This window comes from Dama dama, chromosome 15 (assembly GCF_033118175.1).
Source record: "Dama dama isolate Ldn47 chromosome 15, ASM3311817v1, whole genome shotgun sequence".
NCBI classification, from domain to species: domain Eukaryota; kingdom Metazoa; phylum Chordata; class Mammalia; order Artiodactyla; family Cervidae; genus Dama; species Dama dama.
Genome location: NC_083695.1, coordinates 41,364,966 through 41,377,065, shown reverse-complemented (window position 1 = coordinate 41,377,065; position 12,100 = coordinate 41,364,966).

Below are 12,100 nucleotides of genomic sequence, written 5' to 3'. Positions count from 1 at the left end.
ATGGACTAAATAATTGAGTATACACAGAAAATCCAAAAGAATCTATATATGAACTTATTAAAATTAATCATGAATTCATCATGATTTATAGATTGAATGTTATATCAAAATCAATTATATATCTATATAATCAACAAACGTTTAAAAAATATTGTAAACATCTTTTGTAATGTTATTAAAGTCTGGTATACTTAAAATATTGAATTCTGTTTGATATTATCTAGTAATGTTAGTAACTATATTACTAAGACCCAGAAATTAGACTGCCCTGGAAAAGTCTTCATGTAGTGCAGAAATGAGTATATCAATGATTGAGGAATGATATCCTAGAGAATTGGAAACCTAGGTTTCCAATGGGAAACTGCTTTGAAGTAACCAGGACTCTAAAACTAGCCTCCAAGAAAGCCTGGCATTATAAAGGAAATAGGGATACACAACTTTTATAAGACAATATTATAGGGCTGAATTTTCAAAGATTAAGCTTCAGAGCCATTCAGTGTGAAGCCTGTTCACATAAACACAGTGACCCCCATGAGGGTCCTAAGAAAAATCACAGTGAGGTGTTGCTATTTCCATTCTTTTGGTTACAGCATCTTTGGACTGAAATATAAAAGCTAAGTAGGAATTTATGAGTCAAATTGGATGAACCTCAAAGATTCAGGACAGTCCAAGAATAATCTTGCACAATTTCTCCTCCAAATATTGTTGAGTATGTATTGTTATGAGTGTTTACTCATGATTTGAAAAACTGGTCGCTAATAGTTTTGCAACCTCATGGACTTTAGCCCAGCAGGCTCCTCTGTCCATGGGATTTCCCAGGCAAGAATGCTAGAGTGGGTTGCCATTTCTTTCCCTGGGGGACCTTCCCGACCCAGGGATTGAATGAGTGTCTCCTGCTTTACAGGAAGATTCTTAACCACTGACCCACCTGGGAAGTCTTTTGAGAAACTAGGGTATCCCTTGAAAATAATAAAATCTGCGCCTTCCTCCCAAGCGGCTACAGGTTAGTAGAGTTGTAGTAATTAGTAGGATGGCTAGTGAAGGTTCACAGGCTAGCCCTCTATCAGAGGTTGCTGTGTCACCATAGCTGATTGATTGAAGCTTTTGTGATCATGTGTCTTAAAATATTCCTTCCAATATGACAATGTTTGAATTTGTTTCTCCTGCATGCAAACATCACTCTACAATGTGTATGTGCAGCAAGTATTTCTCATTTCTCCTGTGATATCTGATTAAAGTGTATTTTAGCTTTTTACTGAAAGCAACTAAAATCTATTTCATATAATACCAACTTTATTCATTTATTCATTCAGCAAACATGAATGGAACACCTATATATTGTAATGATTAAAACAGAACCAAGATATTCTGCCTCTTAGAGAACTTTAAGTCTAATGGTGGGAGACATCAAAGAAATACAAAAGAAACATGTAATATACTAGTCAGTGATAATTTTACATCACTGTGCAACTAGTTTCTACAAGTGGACTTTAGAAACTACAGTCTTCCATCAAAGTCAGATGCAGTTCAAGTGAACCTTGTGAAAATCCAATCACTATGAATTTAAAAGAAGCCTACTTGTACCATACGCTCACACAATTCATTTACTTTTGCCAATCATCAAAATTCAGGAACTAGAATCATCAGAGACAGTCTAAGACATATAGATTAATTTTAAAAGTTAATTTTAGAAAGTCAGTACCTAATAATTAAATGCATTTAAAACCATGACAGAAATGTCTATGAGGAAGAAAGAGTTTGACCAGAGCACACACTAGTGTGGGCATACAATGAAGATAAAATATGAGACTGTCAAAACTTCAGCTTCCCTCATGGTTGAATTTTCCTTGGAATAGGATGGTAGATCAGTTTCATTTTTGTGCCAACCCTGATTATTTACCCTGGACTGACATAAGCACTGTGTTTGAAGAGTCTAGTTCCTATTAAAAACCTATGTGTGATTCTTTTCTTCCATGTTTAACCATAGGCAATACAAAGTCTTCACCTGGCAAGCTGCCCACCCGTGCCAGGCAAGGTTCAAGAATGCACTGAAGTCTTTGACAGGAGGTGTCATCAAGGACTCAGACCCTTTTGACTGGTCATGCTCTTTGCATCTTTGCATTTATAGCCAAGTCCTCTTCATTCCTGGGTCTCTTTGCTTGATGCTTCACACAGAGATTCTCCTTAGGTGCCTCTGTGGAGATCTACTTATAGAGGCCAGGGAGGCCAGGAGAATCTTGAAACCTTTTCCCTCCCTCTGACTCAGTACCCAGTACTTTCCACTCCTAATCTGACCCCTTCTCCATCTCCCCTGGCCTCTATCTAGAAAACTGTAGCACTGTTGTTTGGAGCTCAGCTCTCTCATCAGTTAGACAGCCTCCACCTGGACCCTGGACCCATGAGCCCTTGCAAGGAGGAGAATAAAAGGGAGAAGTCCTTGCTTTCTCAGTTTAGCCAGTGGTTTATCCAGTCGTTCTCTGAACCCACGGGTTTCACTTTTGTGGTTTTGCATACTCGGATTCAATAACGAAGGATCCTCGGTTGGTTGGTGAGTTAACTGTTGTGAAACCAAGGATACCGAAGCCTGACTGTTTAATTGTATGATGTTATTTTCCATTAGGGATTTAGATATCTGCAGGTTTTCATATCTGCGCAGGCCCCCGGAACCAGTGCTCTGAGGGACAACTTCACTATGTCATTAAGTGATGAAAATCTTCACCATTATGTTCATTTCAGCTCGTTGTTGCCTCAGTAGGCTACTTCAACACCTAGCGGCTCTCTGTCTTGGCTGAGCTCCTGACAGTATGAGGCAAAGTCTGACTTTAGCACTCATGGGTATCTTTTCAGTGATGGGCACTTGCCTGAACAAGCCCCGGGTGACCAGCACAGTCATTCTGGACCACTCAAGGGTCTCAAGAGTGTGGCCTAGGAATCAGCCCTGTGTGCAGGTTAGGTTGCCAGGTGCTCCTGTTTACCCATCTTGTTTAATCTCACCCCCACCTGATGCCCTAAGGTCTGAATTGTTTGTGGGTCTAGAAGGAGTTCTCATCCAAGGTTGCTCAAAGCTCATATCCAAAGTCATATTCTTCTAACTCCATTTGAAAACAACTTCCAGTGTCCAGTACTAGCAACAAGAATGAGAAGAAGGTGATATATCAGGGAGGAGAAAATTACAGCTGGCCCTTGAACAATGTGAGGGTCAGGAGCTGCAGTTTCTCCTTCACCTCTGTCCCCCACTCAGAGAAAAATAAAAATTCCTGCACTACTGTCTCTACCTGAAAAACGAAGGGATGGGTCAATGATTCACCCAAGTATAGGAAGCTGAAACCATTTGCACAGAATTAGGACTCAAACCCTTGTTCTCTTGATTTCACATATTTTGGTCTCCAATCTAACACAAATTTTCCCCCTCACATTTAGTTACTTTAAGATGGGCTTCCCAGGTGGCTCAGTGGTAAAGAATCTGCCTGCCAGTGCCGGAGACTTGGGTTCACCAGGAGTTAGAAATGGCAACCCACTCCACTATTCTTGCCTGGAAAACTCCATGGACAGAAGAGCCTGGTGGGCCATGGGGTTGAAGGAGTCTGACATGACTGAATGACTGAGCACACATGCAAAATGAAGATAAAGGGGCTATGTTTTGTTTTGTTTTTTAATCCACATATAAGTGGACCAGAGTATTTGTATTTCAAACCCCCATTGTTCAAGGGTCAACTGTAATCTTACTGATACCAGGCCCCTAAAATTGATATATGCTTTATTTGTATCTAAGAATGATTCCATGTGTCACCTAAGATCCAGTTGGATATGAGCTTGTGACTATTAGGCTTCCCTGATAGCTCAGTTGGTAAAGAACCTGCATGCAATGCAGGAGACCCCGGTTTGATTCCTGGGTCAGGAAGATCTGTTGGAGAAGGGATAGGCTACCTGACTAACATTCTTGGGCTTCCCTTGTGGTTCAGCTGGTAAAGAATCCACCTGCAATGCAGAAGACCTGGGTTCAATCCCTAGGTTGGGAAAATCCCCTGGAGATGGGAAAGGCTACCCACGTCAGTATTCTGGCCTGGAGAATTCCAAGGACTGTATAGTCCATGGGGTGGCAAAGAGTTGGACGTGACTGAGCGACATCACTCACTTTCACTTTCACTTTTGCTATTAAGTGTCTTAGGCTCTATTTAGATTCTAAGGAGTCTGTTGGCCTTTTGCATAAGGCTATGTTCCAGGAAGTCCAGGCAATCATAGCAAGTCCCCAGATTTTCTATTAATAAATTTCCTAGATCTTAAACAAATTCACAGATTAGTACTGCTAGGGATAGGGTTATGTGGATGTGGGTACTGAACTTTCTGTAATTATTGTCACTAGACTAGGAAATAAAGTGGAGTTCATTAAGAAGAGTACACTGACTTTGGAGTCAGCACACCTAAGCTAAATTTCTGGCTCCATCCTTGGGTAGAAATGTGACTTAGGCAAGTTGTTTCCTAGCTCTGAGTCCCAATTTTCATAACAAGTAAAATGCCAACAGTAACTAACAGGGTTATTGTGGTGATTACAGAGGTTAATGTATTTAAATTTTCTAACCCTGGAAATGGGATTAGAAAAAGAGCAAATGTTCAACAAGAAAAGGTATCTTCTCCTTAGAGGAAGATAAATATGGAAGGGCAATGGCTGGTCACTGGAAGAGACAACAGGAAGTTTATTTCATCTTGCAGCTCTCAGTGGAAACTTATTTTGGTAAAGTGATATCCTTTGTAAACCAAAACATAGGTAATGCAGCTAGGACCCAGGAGGAATTGAAACAAAAATAGTGACAGTTAATAAGCATACCTTGGAGATATTGCATGTTTGGTTCCAGATCACCATAGTAAAGTGAACATTGCAGTAAAGTGAGTCCTAAGAATTTCTAAATTTCCTAGTGCACATAAAAGTTGTGCTTCCAGTATACTGTAGCTTAATTAGTGTAATAGTATTACGTCTAATATAAACAATGTACATGCCTTAATTAAAAAGTACTTTATTATTAAAAATAAAAAGGCTACCAATAACTTGATCCTTAAGTGTATTGTAATGTTTTTGCTGAGTATTTGAATATTGTGAGAATTACCAAAATGTGACAAACGGATTTGAAGAGAGGAAGTGCTTTTGGAAAAATGATGCCAAGACTTCCTTAATGCAGGGTTGCCAGAGACCATCTATTTCTAAATGCAGTGTCTGTAAAGCACAAGATAATGAGGAATGCTTGTACACAAAATGAAACAATAGCATCTCCTGTTTTGCTTTTTTCTTTTTTCTGGTGTTTCATGACCTCTTGACTTTTTAAAGTTCCTAATTCTGTGTGTTTCTCTTTGCAATTTGAGTACAATTAGTCTCTCAATTTCAACAGTTTCAACTGCCTAGGAGAAAAACCAGCCTCTATATATAAGCAAGTCTTAGATCTAAATTGTCAGTGAGATCTGACTGGTTTAGCATGGATCAGATGCCCAGGCCTGGACTGATCAACTTTATCCAAGGTGGTTGGATTATGTAACTGTACTTGCAGCTTTGACTGTGATTGCAGAATGTGGGAGAGGAGATGGAAATACTCTTTGCAAATTGACTAAAGTGGAGGGAGAAGAAAAAATGGGCATCTCTGTTAGAGAAAAGTTATCAGTATTTCATTTGCTTATAACCTAGTTAAGCACATGTTTTTACCTGAGTTCTTAATGAAGGGCAGTGTGTTGGTCACGTCTATAAAACACTGAAATAAACAACAAAAATGCACCAAAATGCAGAGATAGAATTTCTATGTAATAAAAGTTTTACCTGGTTAAAGTTGAAGTGAGGAGCAGCTTTGAAGTCGTATGTATATATTAAGAAGAATTGAGAAAAATCTAATTGTACATTTCAAGGAAGAATGATTTCTTCCTGAAGCAAATTGTGGGCATGTTAAAACCAACCTCATTCTCCTTCCAATTCACTTCTTGCTATTGCCACTGAGAAAAATCACACCATGAAACCAAAGCTAAGGGAATTGAAGCAGTTATCTTCAGAAGTCTATACTTTATATACTTTGTTTTGCATAATTACCCATTACTATTGTCTTGTTATTATATTACATATATTAACAGACATTTTAATATGCACATATATGTTGTTTTACATAGGAAGTACATTGTATATACCTGCTTTTATACCTCACCAGCATCTTTTCATGTTTATAATATGGACAAGTTATTAAGCATATAGTTTAATTCCTATTTAAAACAACACATATATAAACATATTTTGGATGTGTAAAAGTGTGTATAAGATAAAATCATATAAATGATAAACATTTAATTTTCTACATAGTGAACTCTAAGATTTAAATATACTTTCTGGAAGAGTATCTCAAATGCAAGGCAGTTCTAAGGATCTAAATTTTCTTCCACATTTTGAGATACTTGTGTATTCTCCATGGTAGAATGTACTCTTTATTAACTCAATATTTTTTTTAATGTTAAAGGTTTCTGTGATCATATCTTCTTCCTTAATTAGTCTTGAAAGTGATTTTCTTTTTTCGTTTTGGTTTTCCCATAAAATTTGCTCTTGGGTATTTTAATTTTTTTCACTCAATATCTATTTTCTAACTTATTATGTTCTGCCATTATTTTTATTGATCCCTCTCTTTGGATTTCATAAAATCATTTAGTTTTGTTTTACAAAAAAGGTTTGCATCAAATTCCTAGTCCATTTTATTTTACTTTTCTTGTTTAATCATAAATTGTTTATATGATTTATGGATTAGCCACCCAAGAAGACTTGGCCTACATAGCTTACATTTTGTTATGCAGTGTTTTTTATTGTTCTTTTATGAAATATGTTGTATTTTTGTTTTGATTCTTTTCCCATTTTTTACTTACAGATATCTGCTAAAAATATTGTAGAAATCAAAATTTAAATTATTATACTCATTTATAACTTTTTAACATTTTAAGCATTGCATAAGGTTCTAAAATTTCTGTTTAATTATACTGAGACTTTTCATGTCTAATATAGAATTTGTGTCATTGTATATGCAACTGGACAGTGTATACTATACATAAGTGAATTCATGAAAAATATAACTTGAATGACATTCTTCTTACCTGAAAAAGCAAAAACCATCTAGAATTGAGAAAGGAGAAAAACCAGCCCTGTTGATAAGCAGACTGCAGCAGACACAGAAAAGGCCATTGGGAAAACCAACATAAAACAGTGATTCTCTGAAGGTTAAAGGATAGCTGCAAAATTCCTTCATGAATGTACCCAAATCAGAGCTAATCCTCACTTCCCTATTGTTAGAATCATCCAGTACAAGTTTAAAACTCAGAAAAATCTTCCTGCCTCTTCCTTGTAACATACTCTCTTTCCGCTTGTCCATTCTCCCTGTAACAGCGACTTACTAGACCCGCCTCTGTTGGACTGAGTGACCAAAAGTGTGTTCCTCGTGCTCATCCTCTGATGGTTTTACCTCCCCCAATTCCACAAGTGAACTGAAGTTACTACTAAAATCATTGTACTATATAGAAATATGAGAAAATCTGCATAGGCACTAAATATGATGAAGAGTACCAATGATATCCCATATATTTTAGGGATATTCTGTTATATGAAGTACTGTTGAAATAAAACAGAAGGAAGACAGTGAGGACAAGTTTGGAACTTTCATTGGTGTTTTTTTTTTTTTAACTTATTTGATCTTTTTTTCTCTTTGAGCCTCGCAGAAACACTGTGTGATGTGGAAGGTTGTACTGTAGTCGTGGTCTCTGGGCACACATTTTTTCTTTTTTAAAATGCTTTTTAAGGAAACTAAAACTTTTAAATTCCTATTCTCTAGGAGGGGGGAAATTTCTCCCTACCTTTAGTTCTTTCAGCTGATCTAGTAATTAAGGCAATGCAGACAGATAACAGGAGGAAAAAAAATTGTAAGGGCAGAGTTCTTGTAGAATTGGAATCTATGATTGACCAAAATGAAGTGACCAAAGTAGACTGTTTATATATTATTTTTAGATTAAAAAAAATTGTGTGAAGATTCAATAAAACAAAGGGGGTTTTTTCTTGGTTTTTGTTCAGTTGCTAAGTCATGTTCAACTCTTGCAATCACATGGACTGTAGCCTGCCAGGCTCCTCTGTCCACAGGATTTTCCAGGCAAGAATGGTGGAGTGGGTTGCCATTTCCTACTCCAGGGGATCTTCCCTACCCAGGGATCGAACCCGTGTCTCCTGCATTGCAGATAGATTCTTTATCACTGAGCCACCTAGTGTAGTAAACTAATGAAGAAGTAACAAAGTGTGTCTATATAGCTTTCTGAGCCTTGACTTCCCTGTTTCTGGAGATAAGAATGCTTTCTATCCTCCTGGTCTAGAGGAGATACCTTTCCATCTGAGATTTATATCCCACTTTCAGGGTGCAAGAAGGGGTGTCAGAGTGATTTACTTTTTATTTTTATTTTATTTTATTATTTTACTTTTTATTTTTACTATTTATTTTTATTGAAGTATAATTGATTTACAAAGCTGTGTTAATTTCTGCTGTGCAGAAAAAAATGTGGTTCATGCATTTTTTAAAAATATTCTTTCCATTATGGTTTATCACAGGATATTGAATATAGTTCCCTGTACTCGATAGTAGGACCTTGTTGTCTATCCCTTTTATATGTATAATAGTTTGCATCTGCTAACCCCTAACTCCCAGTCCATTCCTCCCTGGACCTCACCTCCCCCTTGGCAATCGCAAGTCTGTTCTGTTTGTCTGAGTCTGATTCTTTTTCATTGATAAGTTCATTTGTGTCATATTTTAGGTTCCACATAAGGAATATCGCATGACATTTGATTTCTCACTTCACTTAGTATGGTAAACTCTAGTTACATCCATGTTGCTTCAAATGGCATTATTTCATTATTTTATGATTGAGTAGTATTCTGTTGTATATATGTACCAAATTGTCTTTATCCATTCACTTGTCTGTGGACATTTAGGTCAATTCTGTGTTTTGGCTGTTGTGATTAGTGCTGTTATAAACATAGGGGTACATATATCTTTTTGAATTACAGTTTTGTCTGTATATATGCTCAGAAGTGGGATTGCTAGGTCATATGATAACTCTAGTTTTAGCTTTTGAGGTACCTCCACTCTCTTTTTTTCCATCCTCTTTTCAATATAAGTACTAACTTATTTTGAAAAGTATATAAGTACCAGCTTATATTGAAAAGTACCAACTTATATTGTTATTCCCTATAACAGTATAGGCAGGTCCCCCTTTCTCCACATCCTCACCAGCAGTTGTTATTTGTAGACTTTTTAATGATGGCCATTCTGATTGGTGTGAGGTGGTGTCTACATTGTTGTTTTGGTTTGCATTTCTCTAATAATTACCAATGTTGAGCACCTTTTCATGTGCTTATTTGCCATCTGTATGTCTTTTTTGGAGAAATATTTATTTAGGTCTTCTGCCCATTTCTCAGTTGGCATTTTTGTTTTTGTGTTGTTGAGTTATATGAGCTATTTGTATATTTTGGAAATTAAGCCCTTATGTGTCTCATCATTTGCAAATATTTTCTACCATTCCATAGTTTGTCTTTTCTTTTTTTTTTCTCATGGTTTCCTATGCTGTGCAAAAGCTGGTAAGTTTGATTAAGTCTCATTTGTTCATTTTGCTTTTATTTCTGATGCCTTGGGAGAGCTAAGAAAATATTGGTATGATTTATGTCAGAGAATGTTTTGCCTGTTCTCTTCTAGGAGTTTTATGGTGTCATATCTTATGTTTAACTCTTTAAGCCATTTTGAGTTTATTTTTGTGTATGATATGAAGGTGTGTTCTAACTACACTGATTTACATATGACTCTCCTGCTTTCCCAATACCCTTTGCTGAAGAGACTACCATTTTCATATTGTATATTTTTGACTACTTTGATGAAGATAAATTGACTGTCAGTGAAAGTCACTCAGTCATGACCGACTCTTTGTGACCCCATAGATTGTACAATGGAATTCTTCAGGCCAGAATACTGGACTGGGGTGCCGTTCCCTTCTCCAAGGGAGCTTCCCAACTAAGGGACCAAACCCAGGTATCCTGCATTGCAGGTATATTCTTTACCATCTGAGCCACCAGGGAAGCCTTAATTGACTGTAGATGTGTAGATTTATTTCTGGGCTCTGTAATTCTGTTCCATTGATTCACATATTTGTTTTTTTGTTTTTGTTTTTTCTTATAGCATGCTGTTTTGATTATGGAAGTTTTATAGTATTGTGTGAAGTCTGGGAAGGTTATGTCTCCTGCTTAGTTCTTTTCCCTCAGGATTGCTTTGGCAATTCTGGATTTTTTTATAGTGCCATATAAATTTGGGGATTCTTTTTTTGAGTTCTGTGAACAATGTCATGGGTAATTTGATAGGGATTGCATTAAGTCTGGGGCTTCCCTTGTGGCTCAGCTGATAAAGAATCCACCTGCAATGTGGGACACCTGGGTTTGATCCCTGGGTTGGGGAGATCCCCTGGAGAAGGGAAAGGGTACCCACTTCAGGATTCTGGCCTAGAGAATTCCATGGAATAGAATATACATACTATTCCATGTATAGTCCATGGGGTCACAAAGAGTTGGACACGACTGAGCAACTTTCAATTTCACATTAAATCTGTAGACTGCTTTGTGTAGTGTAGGCATTTTCACAATGTTAGTTCTTCCAATCTAAGAGTGTGGGGTATCTTTCCATTTCTTTTATTTTCCTTATTAATGTCTCATAGTTCTTAGCATATGTCTTTTAGCTCCTTGGTTTAGTATATTCCTAAGTTTTTTTTTTTTTTTTTTTGGTACAGTTTCAAGAAGTATTTTTTCTTTTTTTACATTTCCTTTCTGATATTTCATTGCTAGTGTAAACAAATGCAACCGATTTTTGTATGTTCATCTTGTATCCTGCTACCTTGTTGAATTTTTTTATCAGTTGTAGCAGTTTTTGTATGACATCTTTAGAGTTTTCTATATGTAGTATTGGGCTTTCCTGGTGGCTCAGATGGTATCATGTCATCTGCATGTAATGACATTTTACCCCTTCCTTCCAACTTGGATATCTTTTATTTCTTTTTCTTGTCTGACTGCTGTGTTAGGACCTCAGTACTGTAGTGAACAGAAGCGGTGAGGGTGGGTGGGCTTCCCCGGTGGCTCAGTGATAAAGAACCTGCCTGTAATGCAGGAGCCTCGGGAGATGCAGGTTTGATCCCTGGATCAGGAAGATCCCCTGGAGGAGGGCATGGCAACCCACTCCATTATTCTTGCCTGGAGAATCCCATGGACAGAGGAGCCTGGTGGGCTACAGTCCATAAGGTCTGTCAAAGAGTCATACACAACTGAAATGACTTAACATGCACCCAGTGAGAGTGAGCTTCCTTGGCTTGTTTCAGATGTTAGTGGGAAGGCTTTCAGCTTTTCATATTGGTGGAGAGTTTGTCACTAATGGCTTTTATTATGTTAGATATGTTCCCTCTATACCCACTTTGGTAAAACTTTTTTATCATGAATGGAAGTTGAATATTATCAAACAGTTTTTCTGCATTTATTGAGGTGATCATGTAGTTTTTGTCTTTTGCTTGTGTGGTGGGTGTATCACATTGGTTCACATATATGGAACCATTCTTACGAACTTTAGATGAATATAGGTTAGTTGTGATGTGTGACATTTTAATGTGTTGTTGGATTTGGCTTGCTAATATTTTGTTGAGAATATTTTCATTTATATTCATCAAAGATATTGAACTTTAATTTTCTTTTTTGATTGTATCTTTGCTTTTGGTATCAGGATGACAGTGGCTTCATAGAACATCTTTGGGAGTGTTTCTTTACAGTTGCCTGGAAGACTTTGAGAAGGATTAGTATAAATTCTTCCTGGTGTTTTTGGTATAATTTGCCTGTGAAGCTATCTGGTCCTAAACTTTTGTTTGTAGGGTGTATTTTTATTATTATTATTATTACAGATTCTATTTCACATTTAGTGATCAGTCTGTGCAAATTATATATTTCTTGATTCAATTTTGATGGGCTGTATGTTTCTAGAAACTTGTAAGTTTTTTATTGGCTGTTGAATGCTGGCATATAATTGTTCATAAT